Genomic DNA, 18,541 nt, shown 5'->3' with positions numbered 1-18,541 from the left:
CAGAGTCACAACATACCTCTGGAGGGAGTCTCCCTGTAACTCTACTCAGATTGCTGGAAAATGTCATATTTGAGGAAATTTTAAGTATAGTTGACTTATTATATTAGTTTCAGGTGTACAACACAGTTATTCACTATTTTTGTAGATTACACACCATACAAAATTGTTATAACATCATTGACTGTATTCCGTGTGCTGTGTATTATATCCCTGTGACTTATATTTATTTTACAGCCGGTAGTTTGTACCTCTTAATCCCCTTCACCTATTTTGCCCACTCCCCCAACCTCCTCCCCTTTGGGAATCACTAGTTTGTTCTCAGTATATGTGAGTCTGTTTCTGTTTGAGGAAAATGTTTTAATGAAGTTGAACACATTTATTTTTAATGATTTGTGTGTGTGTGTGTTTATAGCCAGCTGCAGTTGCTCTAGAAAGGAGCTGTTTGTGGTGGGTTGAGACTGTTGAAAAATAAGATGGCCAGTGATAAGTGGGCAGGAAGTGGACCTGGGGGCCTCCTGAAACTTCCAAGCTGCTGACTACTCAACATTCAACATTTCTGTCTTTCCCTTTGTGATTTGCAGATTTATTGAAACAGGCATTTCTGCTAAGTAATTCCTCACATCCCAACATGTATAATGAAGCTTCTACCTTTAGAATCACTAACAAATTCTAATAACGATTTGAGGCATGAGAAGAATTGATTTGGAAACCCTGAGACCCTCACGATACCTAAAATCCATACAGCGCTGAACTTGCTTAGGTGTATTATAATTACATTTGTCCATCTTGACACTATATTGTGATTTAATTAAGAGCAGGGACAGTTAACTTTGAGATTTGTGACCTTGGGCACAGTATTTGTTATATCGGAGGCTTTCAGTAAATGCTAGGTAAATGAAGAAAATAGGGAATAAAGTTTAATGTCTCATCTGGACTTCTCTCTTTTGTAATCTTCACTGAAGTCAAGTAGTGTTTTGCTTCGGTAAGTGGCAGGAACTCATAGCCATGTACTCCCTTTTAGATTGACTGACATTGTCAAGGAACTTCTATATTAGTAGTAAAAAGAACATTGGAGTTACAATACAAACACTTGAGTTTAAATTTTGGCTTCACTGCTCACATGCTGTGCCTCACTGGGGAAAATATTTATCTTCCCCAAGCCATCATTTATTCATCTATAAGATGGACTAATAATATCTGCTCCATATGATATTTCACAAGGTTACCTTTTTTCCTTTATTCAAGAAGCTCTTGAAATCACCCATAATCTTAAACTGCTTAGCTTATGTATAAAATTTTGAAGTATTTAATGATGCTTTTACAAAATCGCCTGTAAATCTTGTTGCCCTGCAGCTGCCAGACTCATGAAATCAATGGCCTTTATTGCTTTAGGCGTAGAGCAGATAGAGTCTGGATTCTAGAACACATATGTCATTGTACAGTTGGCAGAGAAGTTCTCATACAAGCCAGGACTCGTTAAAAACGCTAACACTTCCATTTCACGTATGGAGAAGAAAGCCTGAGGACTTAAGACCAGGTCTTATAAAAGTGGGACCCAACCACATAGGAAGGGAAGCCCCCACGCAGTAGTGCAAGACGATGCTTGATGGCGGATGGGATAGGAACAGAGAGCAGGATGATTTAAAAAGAAAACAGGAAGGTTGAGGAGGGAGATGAGAGCAAAGGAGGCTGTGTTGACCTTCCCTCCTGGAACCCTGGGGAAATGCCTCTTGGGAATATCTAAACCACCTTGGCATGGGCAGTAGAGTTGAAAAGTGGCCTCTTGAGAAAATGCCACCTCTCCTCCAGGTACCTCATCTCTTAGAATTGACTCAGAAGTTCCGACCGGGCCGTGATGATGAACAGAGCTTATAAGTAGGAGTTGGCGTGCCTTACAGGGGGTCCCAGTATCACACAGCAGGGGAATCTGTGGCAGAGACTGCAGGGTGTCCCTCTATAACTGGGGTTGGGACAGTGGACACAACCAAGTCTCTGAGATGAGGAGTGAGAGCCAAGCTTGGTCAATCAGGGAAGATGGCCAGAAGCAGTGTTTGTCCTATGTCTCTGCTGAGAGAACCACCCCAGACACTTCAGAAACAGATACAGGGAAGGTAGAGACCAAAACCCGAGGATCAGGCCAGATTAGCTCCACCTTACTCAGGATGTAGCGGCGCCCCCAGGCAGAGGCTCCAGCCCCACCATCACAAATCACATAAACTTCTTTTTGAGGAGATGCCAGTATGTCAGGAGAGAGTGGAAGGGGGAGAAAAACCAGAACAACTAAAAATTGACCCCAAATTGACTGTTTTCTGGAGAACCTGAGTTATGCCCAGTAAACAAGATTTAAATTTTCGTTTTGATTTGCTTTTCACCAAGAATGAAGGCCTTTGAACAAGATGAGGTCAGTTACATGACAGGATGAACTGGTTTTTTAATTAGTTTTTGTCCATCTGTGTAATAATGAGTAAATTTCAAATCAACCACACTAATCTGTCTTCCTCTTTGTTTGTAATTTACACATGTATATTGTTCTCATTGAGGATTTATGTGTTTGTAACATTTTATGGCTTTCACATACACCCTTGCATCTGTTTACCAAAACAGCATGAGATAATGTCAGTATTACTATGCTTTAGGTTCTGGTGAGGAAACTGCAGATTTGTCCAAGAGCAGAGAGCTGGTGAGAGAGAGAAAAAAGAAAGAGAATGGCTTACAAATCAGGTCCTCTTTGCATGCTCAGAACTACCACAAAGCTACTCTGTTCGGCCTCATTTTGTTTCTCTCTGGAGCTCTGTCTAGGTGATACATTGTGAGTACATCTGGGCAAAACAAAACAGGCTATGGAAAACTCATTCTGATAATTTCACATCTAGGAAAAATGCAGAGAACAACACAAGTGAGTCAGTATGTTATAAATTCAAGGTCAGTATTCTATGTCAATGTCTATAGTGAATGAGTTCCAAAGGATTTGTGTCACTATTAAATTAGAAATGATCGACTCTTATTTGATGTGTAGTGGATTTAGCCATATAATAGAAAGAAACAATACAAAGGATAGAGAGCAAACGTATTTTGTAAGACAATTGCAAACCTCTTATGAGCTTCAACACGAAGTAATAGAGACCATCTCATCTCTTTGGCTATTCATTCATCTTTAGCATTAGTGAATTTATGGTTTGTATTCTTGACCTTGACCTAGAGCCCTGAAGTGTTGCATGTGCTTCAGCAGATACATTTCAGGAGAGTGATTGTGTGTTACAAGTTACATATCTATAAGCAGAGATCTTACATAGATGGACACGATTAGAATTGGGAGAGAGGCTATAGGTTGACATTCAGGGATTTCTCCTGTTTGTTTATTTTTGTGTACTCTGTGTCCCCTTTCATTGTAAGCTTTGTATTCTCAATTTTCAGTCTAGTTGAATTTGTTGAGCTGTTGGTCGTAGAAATAGATCTACAGGGTTTTCTTCAGTGATATTTTTTCATTGCTAATGTATTCCGTAGCCAGCCAAGTTTACGGATAACCCACTTTGTGTACGTATCAAAGCAGGTTTCTCCTCCTTGCAGAGGAATTTCTATTTTCCATCGGAGTTCACTGGGTCACACAGTGCCCCCACTGTTCATACAACTTCCACTACTTAAGCAGTTTCTTTTAGGATGTTAGCGTGTTGTCCCTTTAATATAACTTCTATTTTCCCAGTCAGACTAAACTTGTCATTAGAGTGTTGTAAACTCACGTCTTAAATTCCTTTGGAATTTCTTGTTCATATTTTTAGAGCCTTCACATCAAGCTGAATTTTTCCAGCCCATCTTTCCTTACTACCACTGATGAAAGAGGATGAGATGAGCAAACCCATGTTTTTGTGTGCCTACTGTGGTGGCCTCTTTGCCACATACTTATGATCATTATCTGATACAGAGGATAGCAAATTAAAAAATGCTCACGTTGAATAAATTAAATCTCTTTATCCATCACTTTAGAAGAATGACAATACAACATGTAAATGGTTTAAAATGACTTGTTGGAATATTTTTGCCTAGATTGGGTGAACATCTCTACTGATAAGCCCACTTGATTGAAGTTTTCCATGTTATATATTTAACTCAGTGTTCTTAATATCCACAGCTCATTTTTTCTATTGATAATGGCTCCACTGTGCAAGGTATAAATATAATGAAAAATATCCCTACCTGTAATTTAAAAAAACTTGAAAGAAGCCTTTATAATTCACATGAATTTTCGTATGTAGTCAGCTCAGGACTGAAGCCATATAAGCTTGAGCTGTGGATGAGGCTACAACATGAGAGAGGCTGCGAGTGTTGTGAAAGCGGATGAGGTGGGACACGTGGTGATGGTGTGCTTAGAACGCGCCTGCTCCTGCTGCCCTTCTCAGATGAGAGTTTTCTTCTTCTTTTGATCTGTTATGTATTTTACATACAATTATTGTTTCTCTTTGGCTCTCCCATTAACACTGAACTCTTTCAATGTTATCTTTTTTACTCTCCTCTTTTTGACATAAAGATGACATTAAATGGAAAGGGTAAATAGCTTTGAGCTATTTAAGGAGGGTAGGAAAGAGAATTTCCGAGCCCTCACATATTTCCACATCTGGACCTAGAACATAGCACATCTTGATATGAGTCCTCTAATTCATGCCTTGCATACACATTTCAGCCGATTTTGGCAAAAGCCGTGTCCTCTGATGAGGAAGTGACTGTCGTCTTCTTGTGTCATTTCCCAGCCCTGGAGTCTTGTTTACACCAAACTCCTTTGTTAAGAATTCAACATAAAGATCTTTGATACTGTGGAGCCCATCCCTGACTCATCATTAGCTGACACTTTGTGTCTGGCTGGCAATTTTTCCATGAGTGGTAAGATCAGCCTCATACAGTATTACACAACCTTCCCCCATTCCTTGTGTGCGTCAGTGAGAATCAAATGACTCTTAATAGTGAAAAACAAAATCTTGGAGTAGGGTAGAAAGATGACCAATCTCTAAATAAAGCAAAGCAATGTTCAGTCTGGAAGGATTCTCTCATGTTCATTATGCATTTTATTGGTTCTCTGTGAAGAGCTTTCTCTTGCTAAAAGGACTGTTAAAATTTGTCTTTGCTGTAGGTGATCATCATCTGTAACGTGTGGTTCTCTCCTTAATAAAGTTAGGGATCATTTGAAGGTCATTCAGGGTCAGCACAATGTAGTGAAGAGGGTATTGAGTCAGTAGGTGCTCATTGGAAGGACACTTATCTTCTCAATCTATGACTCCATCTGTACGATGGGATTAATCATATCTACCTCACAGGGATGATGCATAATTTAATGTGTGTAAAATAACTTGGCAAATTATAAAAAAAACTCATTTAAGTGAAACGGGCTACTATTTATTTCAGAGCCAGAAGAGCTTGCTGTCATTATTTGAGAGAAGGTCACGATACTGGGACCTCTTAGAAATAGCAGCATTATGTTCTAGAAGGAGTGATTTGATAAATATTGGCTTAAACTAGTAGGATTTTCAATAGCCCAATTGCAACATTTTTCTTATTACTTTGCCTCTGTAAGGCTACCGTGCTATATTGGAAAAATCTTCTTCCCGTAACCATGAAATGAAAAACGGAACTGGGTTTGAGTTAGCTGCTACTCCTTCAGTGACTTGTGGGCAGTGTATTTTGAGTAACTTGCTCCTTACAGCTGTTTCAGCTCTGACACCCATCCTCTTCCCTCAGTCCTTTCTTTGTTACTTGGAAAGAAGCAGTGGGGAATTTCCACTGACTCTCCTTTGCCCAGTTTTTGATGGACATACACAATTTCTTTTTAAGAAGCTGGTATCTAATTCAGAGAAAATGTAATATATGTTTTAAACCTAATGGTGGATACACCAGTTATGGAACCTATTAATGAAGTTGAACTTTGGAGCCAAAATGATTCTTGGGGCTTGTCATCTTCATCATGGAAGTCTTGCCACTGTAAGCTCATTTGGCAAAGATACGGTTGTCTTCTTGGGAAATACCTTACCAAGTCTTCACCATAATTCTGAATTGATGCCAAGCCAGACTGTTGTTTGAAAACTACTTCATATCTTTGCTTTATGGTCTATGCCGTTAACCTCAAGGATTTAGAGTGTGAGCATTGAACAGCCAGAAACTATAAATAGGAGAAAAGTGCCTTTTAAAAAATTGCAGTCATTAAGGTATAATGCCATATGGGCTCAAGGGGTGGCAAAGATGGTGAGCGGCTTGTTGTTCATTAAGACTGAAATATTTATATGAGCAGTAACAATAACAGCATATTTTAGGGTCTTTGTGGTATGGCATTGAGCACAGATGCAATTAGATAATATTGATGGCCCCTATTGTAATTATGTAAATGGTACCAAGTTCGGCTATCCTTTTATCTTTCATTTCCATGTGCACGTGTAAAGCAAGGGCTAGAAAGTGAGTAACTGCTGGGCTGGAGTGCTGGGCTATTTATTTACCTGACGTAGTAGCCTGAAGCTTACGTTCCTCTGAGTTATTTTTTCATCCAAATTAAGCGTGTCCGGTGGATTGCACAGAAGGGACACACAAATATGTGCTTATTTGAAGAAATGCTTGGTGATAAAGCATCCACATGAAAACCCTGCCAACCCAGTAGGTCCATTTTGAGTTTTTCTATTTCAGAGCTGTGTGTTTGGATCCCACTTGACCAGTACTGATGCTTCTTTTGTTACCTTTCGAACAGACCATTTTAGATGGTTCTCCTCCCCTAGGGATGTTTTCTATGCCTAGCTGCCTATCAACCTTTCCATCTCAATGCAGAAGCATTTGATTAGTGTGTTTAAAGTAATAAAGATGTCAACAGTCGTGTCACCTTGATTAATGCTAATTATCAGTCTTTAATGGTTCCTCTGCTTTGGCCACCATCCTTGCAGATTGTGATTTTTATGGTTAAAACAGTGCCCTGCCATCCAACAGCTTAATGATAAATTCTGGTCTATCTTTCTTTAATGATTCTGCATGCAGTGGTATAATCCCAGTAACATACATTATCTTCGTTCTTTAAAAGCAAGCAGTGACTTTCATAGCGGTGATTAATGCATTTATAAGGAGCTTGAAGAATCCTTGTTGGGATCACAGCAGAGGTTATGAAGATTATGCTTGCCAGGCATTAGAATTAGTGGCAATGTTACATAGGCTGCCTGAAAATAATTGAAGATTTTCATGCAGTCCCTGTTTAGCACATTATTGTTGTAAATGAGACTCTAACTGCCGTGGCAAAAAGACTTAGGTTTTGCAAGCTGAAGATGCCATCAGTATATGGTTGTCACACCAATGAAATGAAAAGCACGTTAAATGATTGGAGGGCTTTCCTTCTTTACAACAACAGTCTTGTTAAACAGATTTGGGGTCACTCAATTTGAAATATCCGTTGATTAAAATGTCTTTTCTGCCAGGGTTTTCAGGCTGAGTTTTCACAGTGCTAATATATGTTTAGTCTTTAATCTCCTTACTCTCAAGCCTGCAGATAGAGTTTTAAATAAGAGATGTTCCCAGTCCTCTATACCTTTGCAGGACCTTCAAGATATGGATAATTTGCTTATGTAAATATAAGCCCATATATTCCACACAATAGTACTTCTCTGAAATGCTGTCTCTTATTGAAGAAACGCTGAACGTACATTAACAGGATGCTTTACTATTCTATGAGCCATTACCTTCACATCAGTTATAACACATAGCTCCTTGCTCATAGTAGACATTTTAAAACAGTGTTTTAATGCTATTAACGAAGGTACTGACAACTTTTACCAAGATTTTTTTGAACTAATATTAGTATGCACCTGTTTGTTCTGTGTTTAATATTACTATTTTCTGTGCTCATAAATTAAGCTAGATGGAGCGTCAGTCTACTACAGTCTCAAATGTGAGATGTGTTTACACCTCTTTGCTTTCAACTAATTTTATATTCAGTTCTAATGATAATATCCTAGTACAATAACTTCTACTAGCTCTGACCTCTTACATTTAAAAACTCCTTAACTTCTAGCAGGGAGAAAATACTTAAAAATTTTTTTGAACCATATTCACTTTTAGATAAGGAAATGCCAAATTGCATTATAGGAAGACAGTTATTCCCCAAGTGGTACCAGCTTAGAGAAACCACAGACCTCAGGGACCAATCTTGGGAGAGTAGTTCACTTATAATAGCATGTATTTAACATTTCTAGGGGTGGCTTTAGTTTGAGTTTTGGATGATAATAAACTTTACCCAATATATTTTTTGGCTAGGCATTTAAGGATATATGCTGCCAAGCTGCATAGTGTTTACTAGTAGGCCCCTCAATTTGCAAGCACTGAACTGGGGACTCTTTAACATCTACTTTGGAATTTTACGATGATGACTTACTGCAAAGTCTTTTAATCTTGCAGTCATATAGTTTAAGATGGTTGAAATGTTAATTTTCATATATCCTAGTGTGCTCTGTTGGATAATGATTGTCATAAGTGAGCCAGTGTACATCTCTTTACTAGAGTGGTAATATAGAAAAGATACAGCGTATAACCTCTCCCACAGGAAACCCTTTTCTTTTGGAGTTTTGCTCAGACATTTCAAATGTGAGTAGGCTGGAAAGAGATGTTGAGATGGATGAGGAAGGCCAGAATTAATTGAACTAGGATTGATTGGGAGAAAAGCCTGGTATGGGAACTTAACACAGTACCAGAGGTGATCTGTATGGTGATTAATTTTCTGTGAAGTCAATATGTACCCCCAATGTGTTTGTCCACTTCATTTCCACAATTGTAGCATTCCACTTCCAATGGATGGTGTGTCTCATTAGAATAAACGGAGACTCTTCTGTGGGTGCCAAGACTCAGTGGACACCGCAGAGATTTAGGCCTTAGAACTACATAGTGTATGATTCTGCAAAGAGAAATACAAACTGCTTGATCAGAGGAGGTGTTAGCTGTGTTGCTTAGTCTCTCACTATATGATTGTTTTCTTTTGTAGTTTTGATAAATTAACATTGACTTACATATTCAATAGGAATATTTTTTAAGTTATTTTTAAAGGCCCCAGGGCTTCAGTATAAAAATGCAGGTTAATTCTCAGAGGCTTTCAAAAGCATTTCTGCATCATGCTGCTAATTAAGATAAGGTTATCATTTTAAGTTATACCAGGAATGTAATTAGAGCCTCTAGTGAGAACTGTAGCAGTCAATTTTATACAAATTATTCAGACCTGGTAAGGTAGAATACAGTTTTAATAGGACAAGTGAACATACTGTGATTTATTAGATATCATGTGAATTCAAATGACACCTGAACACAGCATGTGTAACTCATCATGCGCCCAAGTCACTGGGAATCCAGCTCAACAGCCTTTCATCAGAAGAGATTTAATAACATGCCTTCCATTCCCTATTGTTCAGTGCCCGTTATTTTGGATTTGAGAGGGATTTTTGTTTTCAGATTTGGATGGTTTTAGACAGGAGAACGCCATCTCATGTGTAGAATACAAAGCACAGACTACCGAGCACTCTCATGTCTCGAGACTGACGCGTGCTGCAGCGAAGTCGCTGGCCCCGCTTGCTTGCTTTTTTCTTTTGTGTGGTCTGCAGAGCAAGGTGACCAACTGACAGTGTAATTAACTAATTTTTCTGTGTTGTCCATCTCTGCTGAAGAGTATTGGGTGTTGTATAAGAAAGTTACATGTCTTATCTGCCAGCTGTCAGTAATTACTTATTCATTAAGTGGATACCTGCTTTCTAAGGATGTGTGAGGAGGGCAGAGTTGAATAATAGCTCCTGAGAAGGTTGTTTGTCTTTTCCTTCTAAGATCCCTGCGGGGGCATCCAGAGCTCTGTACTGGGGCATATATTTCAAGGACACCTTAAAAATACGTGGAACACCTTTTCCTTTTCCCTGGTTAGGAAAGGTTTCCTTTCCTTTTATTCTCATTTGACATGTCAGCTGTTCTACATTTTGCTATGGGCCTAAATTCCTCAAAGTGGAGTCATTCATTCAGTGTGTGTTTACTGAGCTTCTGCTGTGTGCCATGCATTGTGCTAGGTATTTGGCATGTGGTGGTGAAAAAAGGTAGTGCACTAGTATCTGTAGCGTGAGCCTACCTTTCCCACCTCTACCATTAACCATATAGCACCATCTCACCTTTATAATTTACAGGGCAGATAAATAGCATCTCATGCAATCTCCTCCATCTTCTCTGTCCTTCATATCCACTATTATCTACAGCTGAAAGGTTTCCTTTCTGTGCAATCTCATTGAAAATGTCCATTCTCATCCATAAAATTAACGTGATTAATTCTGAAGTTACTGAATTAATTTTCTTCCTCTCTCCTTTATCTCAGTCTTTCTCACTCCTCTGCTCCTTTCTTTCAACCAAAAAGCATGCTTGCATTTTGCCCTTAAGCTATGGATAAGCAATAAATAAAAATCTGTCTTACCTCTGTTACTCATTCAAACTTTCTAGTTGCCCAGTTTTCTTGAAAGTGTGTCTGTATAGCTGCTGAATCTTCTTCCTTATTTCTTCATCTTATACAACAGTCTGGCTTCTGGACCAGCACATCTACAGCCAGATGAACAGTGACGGCCTATGTTTAATTCTCATCCCATGTAACTTCTTAATAACATTTGGTATTGCTGCCTGTTTCCTACTTCTAGAAGTTGGCAGCTTTCTCGAATCCATGATGTCATTCTCTCCTGGTTCCCATCGAACTGCCTTGATTATTCATCCTCAGTTTCCTTTGCTGAACTGTCCTTCTTTGCCAGTCTTTTTAGTGATGGTGTCCCTCAGGGTTTCAGCTTTAGTTTTCTTCCTTACTTATTCTGTCTTAGGAGGTTCTTAAGAGTCTCCAAAGTTGTACTGTGAATGCCCTTGAATCATATACTACATATTTGGTATAGGTTTGGGTATGTGCATCTTTCTGGGAAAAGGATTCATAGCTTTTATGTGATTCTCAAAAGCGCCAAAGACTGTACAAATAATAAATGCTGGAGAGGGTGTGGAGAAAAGGGAACCCTCCTACACAGTTGGTAGGAATATAAATTGGTGCAGTCACTATGGAAAGTGGTATGGAGGTTCCTTAAAAAACTAAAAAGAGAGTTACCATATGATCTTGCAATCTCACTCCTGGGCATATGTTCGGAGAAAACTCTTAATTCGAAAAGATACATGCACCCCAGTGTTCATAGCAGCACTATTTACAATAGCCAAGACATGGAAACAACCTAAATGTCCATCGACAGATGAATGGATGAAGAAGATGTGAGATATATATATAGATAGATAGATAGATATACACACACACACACACACACACACACACACACAATGAAATATTACTCAGCCATAAAAAAGAATGAAATAATGCCATTTGCAGCAACATGGATGGACCTAGAGATTATCATACTAAATAAGTCAAAGACAAATATCATGTGATGTCACTTAAGTGGAATCTAAAAAATTATACAAGTGAACTTATTTACAAAACAGAAACAGACTGACAGACATAGAGAACAAACTTATGGTTATCAAAGGGGAAAGGGGCAGAGGAATAAATTGGGACTTTGGGATTAGCAGATACACACTACTATACATAAAATAACCAACAAAGACCTACTGTATAGCACAGGGAACTATATTCAGTATCTTGTAATAACTTGTAATTGAAAAGAGGAAAAAAGGACCAAAGACTGAAAAATGCTTAAAACCTCACTTTGTGAATGATGGCGGCCTCTTCTGTGGTGTCCCACACCAAACCACTCCTGTTTCTGTGCTGTGTCTTCTCTCAGGCGGTGGCTTCACTCTTGACCTAGGTTCTTAAAAGACCCTCCTGTCTTTCTCCTTCCACATTTAGTTATATAACACATTCTCTCAATTATGATTCACAAATGTAATTGGTCTCTCACAATATTGTCTTAATTAGATTCTCTGTCACCTATTTCTCACCACCCTGGGCCAACCTGCTTAATATTTCCGGAAATATCTTTTGATCTATCCTGAAATAAAAACCTGCTCATACCACTCTCCCTCAGTTAATATTCTTCAGTAGACTCCTTCCCTCCTCCATACAGGTTAAATTCCAAGTCACTTGGATTATAAAAGCCTCCTGTGGAATTTCCCTTACTTTATAAGAGCACTTTGAACCCTTTTCAGTTCCCCCAGTGTGTTGTGGTGCTGTTGTCTTTCCCTGAAATGAACTCCTCTCTGTTCTACGTGGGTGATTTCTGTTTATCTTTCAAAATTCATCTTGGCCATTAGGCCGTCAATGAAGCCTTCCCTAGTCCCAGGAAGAGTTAACATGGCTTCCCTTTCTTTTTAATGCTATTGTTGCATTGGCTACTCTGTATTTTAAGTTTAAAAGAAAAAAATTCATTTATTGAGGTAACATTGGTTTAAATGGTTTATAACCGTATATAGGTTTCATGTGTACAACATTATATTTCTACTACTGTGTAGACTACAGCGTGCTCACCCCCAAAAGTTTAGTTTACATCCATCACTGTGCAGTTGACCCCTTTACCCATTTCACCCTCCCCCACCCCCCCTTCCCCTCTGTACCCCCTTTCCCCGCTACTCTGTTCTCTGTATCTGTGTTCTTGGATTGGCTTGTTCCATTTATTTTGTTGTAGTTTTGTTTTATTTTAAGAGTCTGCATATGAGTGAAATCATGTGGTATTTGTCTTTCTCCATCTGACTTATTTCACTTAGCACAATACCCTCTAATTAAAAAGATATATGCACCTCTGTGTTCATTGCAGCGTTATTTATACGTAATAGCCAAGATATGAACACAATCATCAACAGATGAATGGATAAAGAAGATGTGGTATCTATATGTAAGGGAATACTCCACAGCCATAAAAAAGATAATCTTGCCATTTGCTACATGGATGGACCTTGAGGGTATTATGCTAACTGCAACTTTTAAAAAATTCCTTGGGACTTCCCTGGTGGCCCAGTGGTAAAGAATCCGCCTTGCAATGCAAGGGACGCGGGTTTGATCCCTTGTCGGGGAACTGAGATCCCACATGCCGCAGTGCAACTAAGCCTGCGTGCCACAACTACTGAGCTCGAGCGCCTCAACTAGAGCCCGCGTGCCGCAAACTACAGAGCCCATGTGCCCTGGAGCCTGCACGCCACAACTAGAGAGAGAAAACCTGCACACCATAACTAGAGAGAAGCCTGTGCTCTGCCATGAAGAGCCCGTGTGCCCCAATGAAAGATCCCACATGCTGCAACTAAGACCCGATGCAGCCAAAAATAAATTAAATAAATAAATAAATAATAAATAAATCTTTAAAAAAATAAAAAAAATTCCTGTGACAACGTGAGAGGCCAGGGAATTGGAGGCCACTTGTTTTAGCTGAGCATCCTCAGTGCCCAGCACGATGCTTCAAGGCACTTTCTCAGGGAGCACAAGCTCTCAACTTCAACTTGGCATGAAGATATAGAAGACACTGTAGATCATTTTCTGGATCAAACAAGCAAATCAGTCTTTTCCGATTCTGTTTTTGAGAGAGACTCAAACTCCTGTGATTAAAAGTAGTTATCATCTCTGAATTTCCTAGCATGATGTATTCTGTACAAATGCCCATCGTATGTAATATATGTTATTATATATGTTATACACTAGGAGAGAAGCTTGGGTCTATTTTATTTTATTTTTTATTTTTTTTTTAAATTTTATTTATTTATTTATTTCTATTAATGGCTGTGTTGGGTCTTCGTTTCTGTGCGAGGGCTTTCTCCAGTTGTGGCAAGCGGGGGCCACTCTTCATTGCGGTGCGCGGGCCTCTCACCATCGCGGCCTCTCTTGCTGCGGAGCACAGGCTCCAGACGCACAGGCTCAGCAATTGTGGCTCACGGGCCCAGCCGCTCCGCGGCATGCGGGATCTTCCCAGACCAGGGCTCGAACCTGTGTCCCCTGCATTGGCAGGCAGATTCTCAACTGCTGCGCCACCAGGGAAGCCCTTGGGTCTATTTTATGAAACAAAATGAACAGCATATATAAGCACATATACTTTCTCTTATATGCCTTTTTAAAGAAAGGTAAATTTTGGGTATGTTGACAGCAGCTTTGGAGTAGTTGATTGATATGTGACTTCCTTAAGATTTCAGTGGAAATCAGGTATCTTGAAACTTTCTAGCAACTTTGCATTATTATATATGAAGAGAGACCTCTTCCACTTTCCTGTGACACGGATCTTTTCCCTTTCTTGCCAATGGTTAAGACAATCATTAGACCAAAGCAATTGATATCTCTGTGCCTTAAGTTTCACAGTGCCATGCTTTAATAAAAATGATCTTTTCTGAGATCTGTTAAGTAATTTATTAACAAGACATGTCCTAGGGAAATATATTTTTCTCTTATTACTATCTTAGTAACATATTTTGTTAATGGGAACTGGATCATAGAGAAATTAAATTACTTTCCGTGGAGTTTTTGTCAGAGAAACATAAGTGTTATATCATTAAAAGTTATAAAAATTTCTTCTAGAAAAAACTGTGACGCTTAATAATCTATATTAATACTTTATTCTACGTCAACTTGGTAAATAGTTTCTAGATACCATGAAGCCAACACAAAGTGGTAGTATCTCGTCACCCTATGATTCATCAAGCCATCATCACTCTTTCATTTTGTTCTCTATAGCTACTAGAGAAAAATCATAATGATTCTTCAGATTTTTATGAAAAATCTAAAAATTAAATAAAATGAAAATAGGAATAGAAAGAGTTACTTTCCTTTCTTTTCTTCCTAAAAGCTCTTCAGATATGGAGGGAACTGATTCTTTGGTTATATTAGGTGGATTAATTGGGGGATAGGCATTTTTTTTTTCTGTTACCCTTTCTGAATTCTTAGATTTCCTTCTCCCTTTTAGATGGCTTGATATTTGGGTTCAAATAGAATTTAAGTCTAAGCTGCTGAATTTCTTTTCATCCTATAAAGAGTCCTGTTACGAAGCATCCAACTTAAAATTTTGCCTCGTCACCAATAACTCAAGGGTGTCATCAGTCTCTTTACTCTCTGAAACTGATTTGATTTGTGTTAGTTTTGGTCACCTCACAGGTACTTTGTTTTGTAAAAGAATGGAGCCTAGCTACATGAATGCTATAAGGCTAGAAACTAGATTTTTATTTTTATTTCCTGGAAGGATTTTTAAAGGCTTGAACTATTGTTTTCTGGAGAATGTTAAGAGTATAGGGACTTCTCAAGATGTCTGACCATGTCTGTGAAATGCCTGTATATCCTAGGTTGAGTATCACATGCCATAATTGAAAGTATGCTTTATGGTCATACATTAACTCTCTCCATTGCAAGGGCTGATTGGCAAATACAAGACATTGTGGGCATGAACCGTGAGCACTCAGTTTTTAACATTGCTTAAATACAAGACAAATCGATCAGAGCCCCCCTGCTAATATCATGAAAACCAGGCAAGTCCTTTGCATATAGGCCACCACTCCCTCTCTTCTACTCGGACTCTGGTCTATGGTATTTGGTACCTCCTAGGTTTCTGCTCACAGTACTGTTTTCTGGTCCCATCCACATTTTTATGTAAGATTCACCAACCTGTAGTTGAAGCTTCTCTGGGGTGAAAATAGGGCATTGGTCAGACTGACAAGAACATCTGGTTGTATTGATAGTTGCACATCTCATTGTAAATTAATAGATTGGCATTCTGATTAGGATTTGGCTTTCTATGTTGCTTGCTTAGTAGGGGAGTATTCATGGACATGCTAAGTACAGGCACGTTTGCTTGAAAATACTCTTTTTTGATAAAATAATAAAATGGCATATATGTATGTTTCTGTATTTGTGGGAGTGAAGAATATAAGTCTGGATCTAAAAATATGACTAAATATATGAAGTCAAGATGCCTGGTACACTCCAACATTTTCTTTAAATATGACTCAGTTTTATATTGGTAAAAAGATTATAGTGGTAACTAGATGGAGAATTGCATTGAGACAAATATCCAAAATCGTATTGAGTTTCAGAGGGCTTTTTGTTTCAGTAAGTGTCCTGGACACAATTCATTCATCCAACAGCTATGTATTAAACATCTTTACCAGGATAGAAACCGGGTGAAAAGGTGGGGGATTGGGCAGAGGGTAGAACATTCTCAGTCAAAAGGAGAGCATGTGCAAATTATCTGAAGCGAGAAGAAGATGGCATATTGAGTTATGAAAGCAGGCAGAGATTGCCAAAAGGCAAGGAATCCAACGTGAGGATGCTATGAGATCAAAGCCGGGAAGTAGGCAAGACCCGGATCTATTACTAGTTTCCAAGGCATATATTACGTAGAGTATCATTTCATTCCTTGGCTCTGCATGAATATACATGAATATATTTGTTTCATATCTGTCTCATCCTGACTGCTGAAGAAGTTTGCACTATCAGTGTACTCTTTTCTCTCATGTATACTCAGCTTCTACCTCTCAACTGGATCCTTTCCATTGCCTTTAAAACTTGATTAAAGCTCTCTGGTCTCCCACACAAACAACCCTTCCTCGACTCCATATCCCCCTGCAGGTATTGTTTTCTTTCCTCCCCTTTATGGCCAAATTTGTTGAATGCGTTTCCGTCTTCGTTTCTTTACCTCTCAATCACCCCTCTCTAGTTTAGCTTCCGTCTTCATCACTACATCAAAACAGCTTTTCCTAACTTCACAGTGGCCTTCTGTTGTCAGTCTCAGGGTCCTCTTCTCAGTAAACTTCTTAATAGCATTAAAAAAATACAGTTTTTGGAATACTAACTCCTCTTGGCTTCCAGGGTATTTCAGTCTCCTCTTTTTCTTTGTTTTTGGCAATACATTCTCCTCTTCAAAAGGTACTATAAAAAGAGGTCTAATTAGTTACTAAGTTATTGATACCCTTGAAATCCCTCTTCTGTGTTATTCCCTACTGTCTCCAAAATTAGTCTCATTTCCTTCCTTGGCTTGTTATGAGAGGTAGCTTAGCATGACAGGTAAAACCACAGCGCCAGGGGCAGAGTGCCTGGGTTTATATCCCAGCTGTGTACATTAGGCAAGCAACTTAATTTCTGATAGTTTCATTATATGTTAAATAAGGATAATTATAATATCTGCCTCATCTAGCTGTGAAGATAAAATGAGTTTGTGTATGTAAAATGCTTAAAGCAGTGTCTGGAAAAATGGCAAAGACCACTTGAATGCTTAGCTGTAGTATAATTTGTGAATGAAATGTGAATTTTTATTATCTACATACGTATGATATTCAGTTGCCTATGAACACCTCCACTTTCAGCTCTAAAGGCACATCATAGTCAATGTGTCCAAGATCAAATGCACAGTGTTTTGGTGCTTCATCCCTAGAAGAAAATGTCTGGTCACTCCTGATGTTTCTTGCCTCAGTGAGTGACTCAACCATCCTGTTGTTTACACAAGTCAGAAAAGTAGATCCCATCCTCCGTGATCTCTTTTCTCTCATTTCCCATTTATCACTAAGCCCTGTCAAATTGACCCATTAAATTTCTAGTACAAGCTTGCATTTCTCAATGTTTACACTTCCACCACGCCCTCCAGAGATACCGTTACCTCTCATCTTAAGTACTATAAAAAGAGGTCTCTCTGTTTTCTGTCTACGCATCACCTCCAGTAAATTATCTACACTCTTCCCAGAGTTCTCATTTCAAAAGGCCAAGCTGATGATTTCCTCTTGGTTTCCTACTTTTCCATGGGTTCCCATTGCTCTGGGGATAATGACCAAGTCTGCCGGTCCCTCCTTGTGGTCCAAAGCCTCAGGCATACAAAAGCACAGGTGTCTAGCAGCCCGTCTCCCATCCCACCTCCTGCCACTCCTTGTGCTCCAACCACACTTGTTCACTTCCAGCTGCTTGTATACACTCTCTTCCCGTCCACCAGAGACTTTTGTGCATGTACTTCCCCATGCTGGAAACCTCTCCCCACTCCTGCCATACTTACTAATAAATCCTTATACATCCATTAGATGTCATTCCAAACATCACTTCTTCAGAAAAGCCTACCTTGACCCCCTAGTCTACTTCAGGTAACTATGTTATAAGCTCCCATAAATTAAATGCTTTCAGAGTATGTGCCTCAAGTTTTCACTGTAGTTTAATGTCAGGGGTCCCCAAGGCCACCTTTAGGCCCAGTGGTTTGCCCTAAGGACTTGCAGGACTCAAGGAAACAATTATACTCACAGTTACAGTTTATTACAGTGAAAGGATGCAGATTAAAATCAGCAAGGGAAAAGGTGCGTAGGTGGAGGCCAAGAGATACCAGGTGTAAGCTTCCAGTTGTCCTCTCCCAGTGGAGGCACAGGTACAGCGCTTGTCTCTCAGCAATAATGTGTGACCACATTTGCCAAGTGTTGTCAACGAGGGAAGCTCACTTGAGCCTTAGTGTCCAGGGTTTTTATTGGGGTTCAGTTATATAGGCATGCAGCACGCTAGCTACTCAAGTCTCCAGCCCCCTAGAGGTCAAATTGATACAGTGTGGTCCAAAGCCTCAGGCATACAAAAGCACAGATGTTCACCATAAATCCCATTGTTAGC

At 39.2% G+C, this 18,541-nt stretch overlaps 1 protein-coding gene across 2 annotated transcripts in view; it reads left to right on the top strand.

Moving 5' to 3' along the window:
- Positions 1–18,541, top strand: part of HDGFL1 (HDGF like 1) — a 740,887-nt gene that overhangs the window by 374,241 nt on the left and 348,105 nt on the right. The gene's annotated exons all lie outside the window — the stretch shown is intronic.

The sequence above is a fragment of the Balaenoptera borealis genome, assembly GCF_965194805.1.
Source record: "Balaenoptera borealis genome assembly, chromosome: 12".
In the NCBI taxonomy this organism is placed as follows: Eukaryota; Metazoa; Chordata; class Mammalia; order Artiodactyla; family Balaenopteridae; genus Balaenoptera; species Balaenoptera borealis.
The sequence above is the reverse complement of the archived record's forward strand: the minus strand, read 5'-3'. Positions and strand labels throughout refer to the sequence as shown.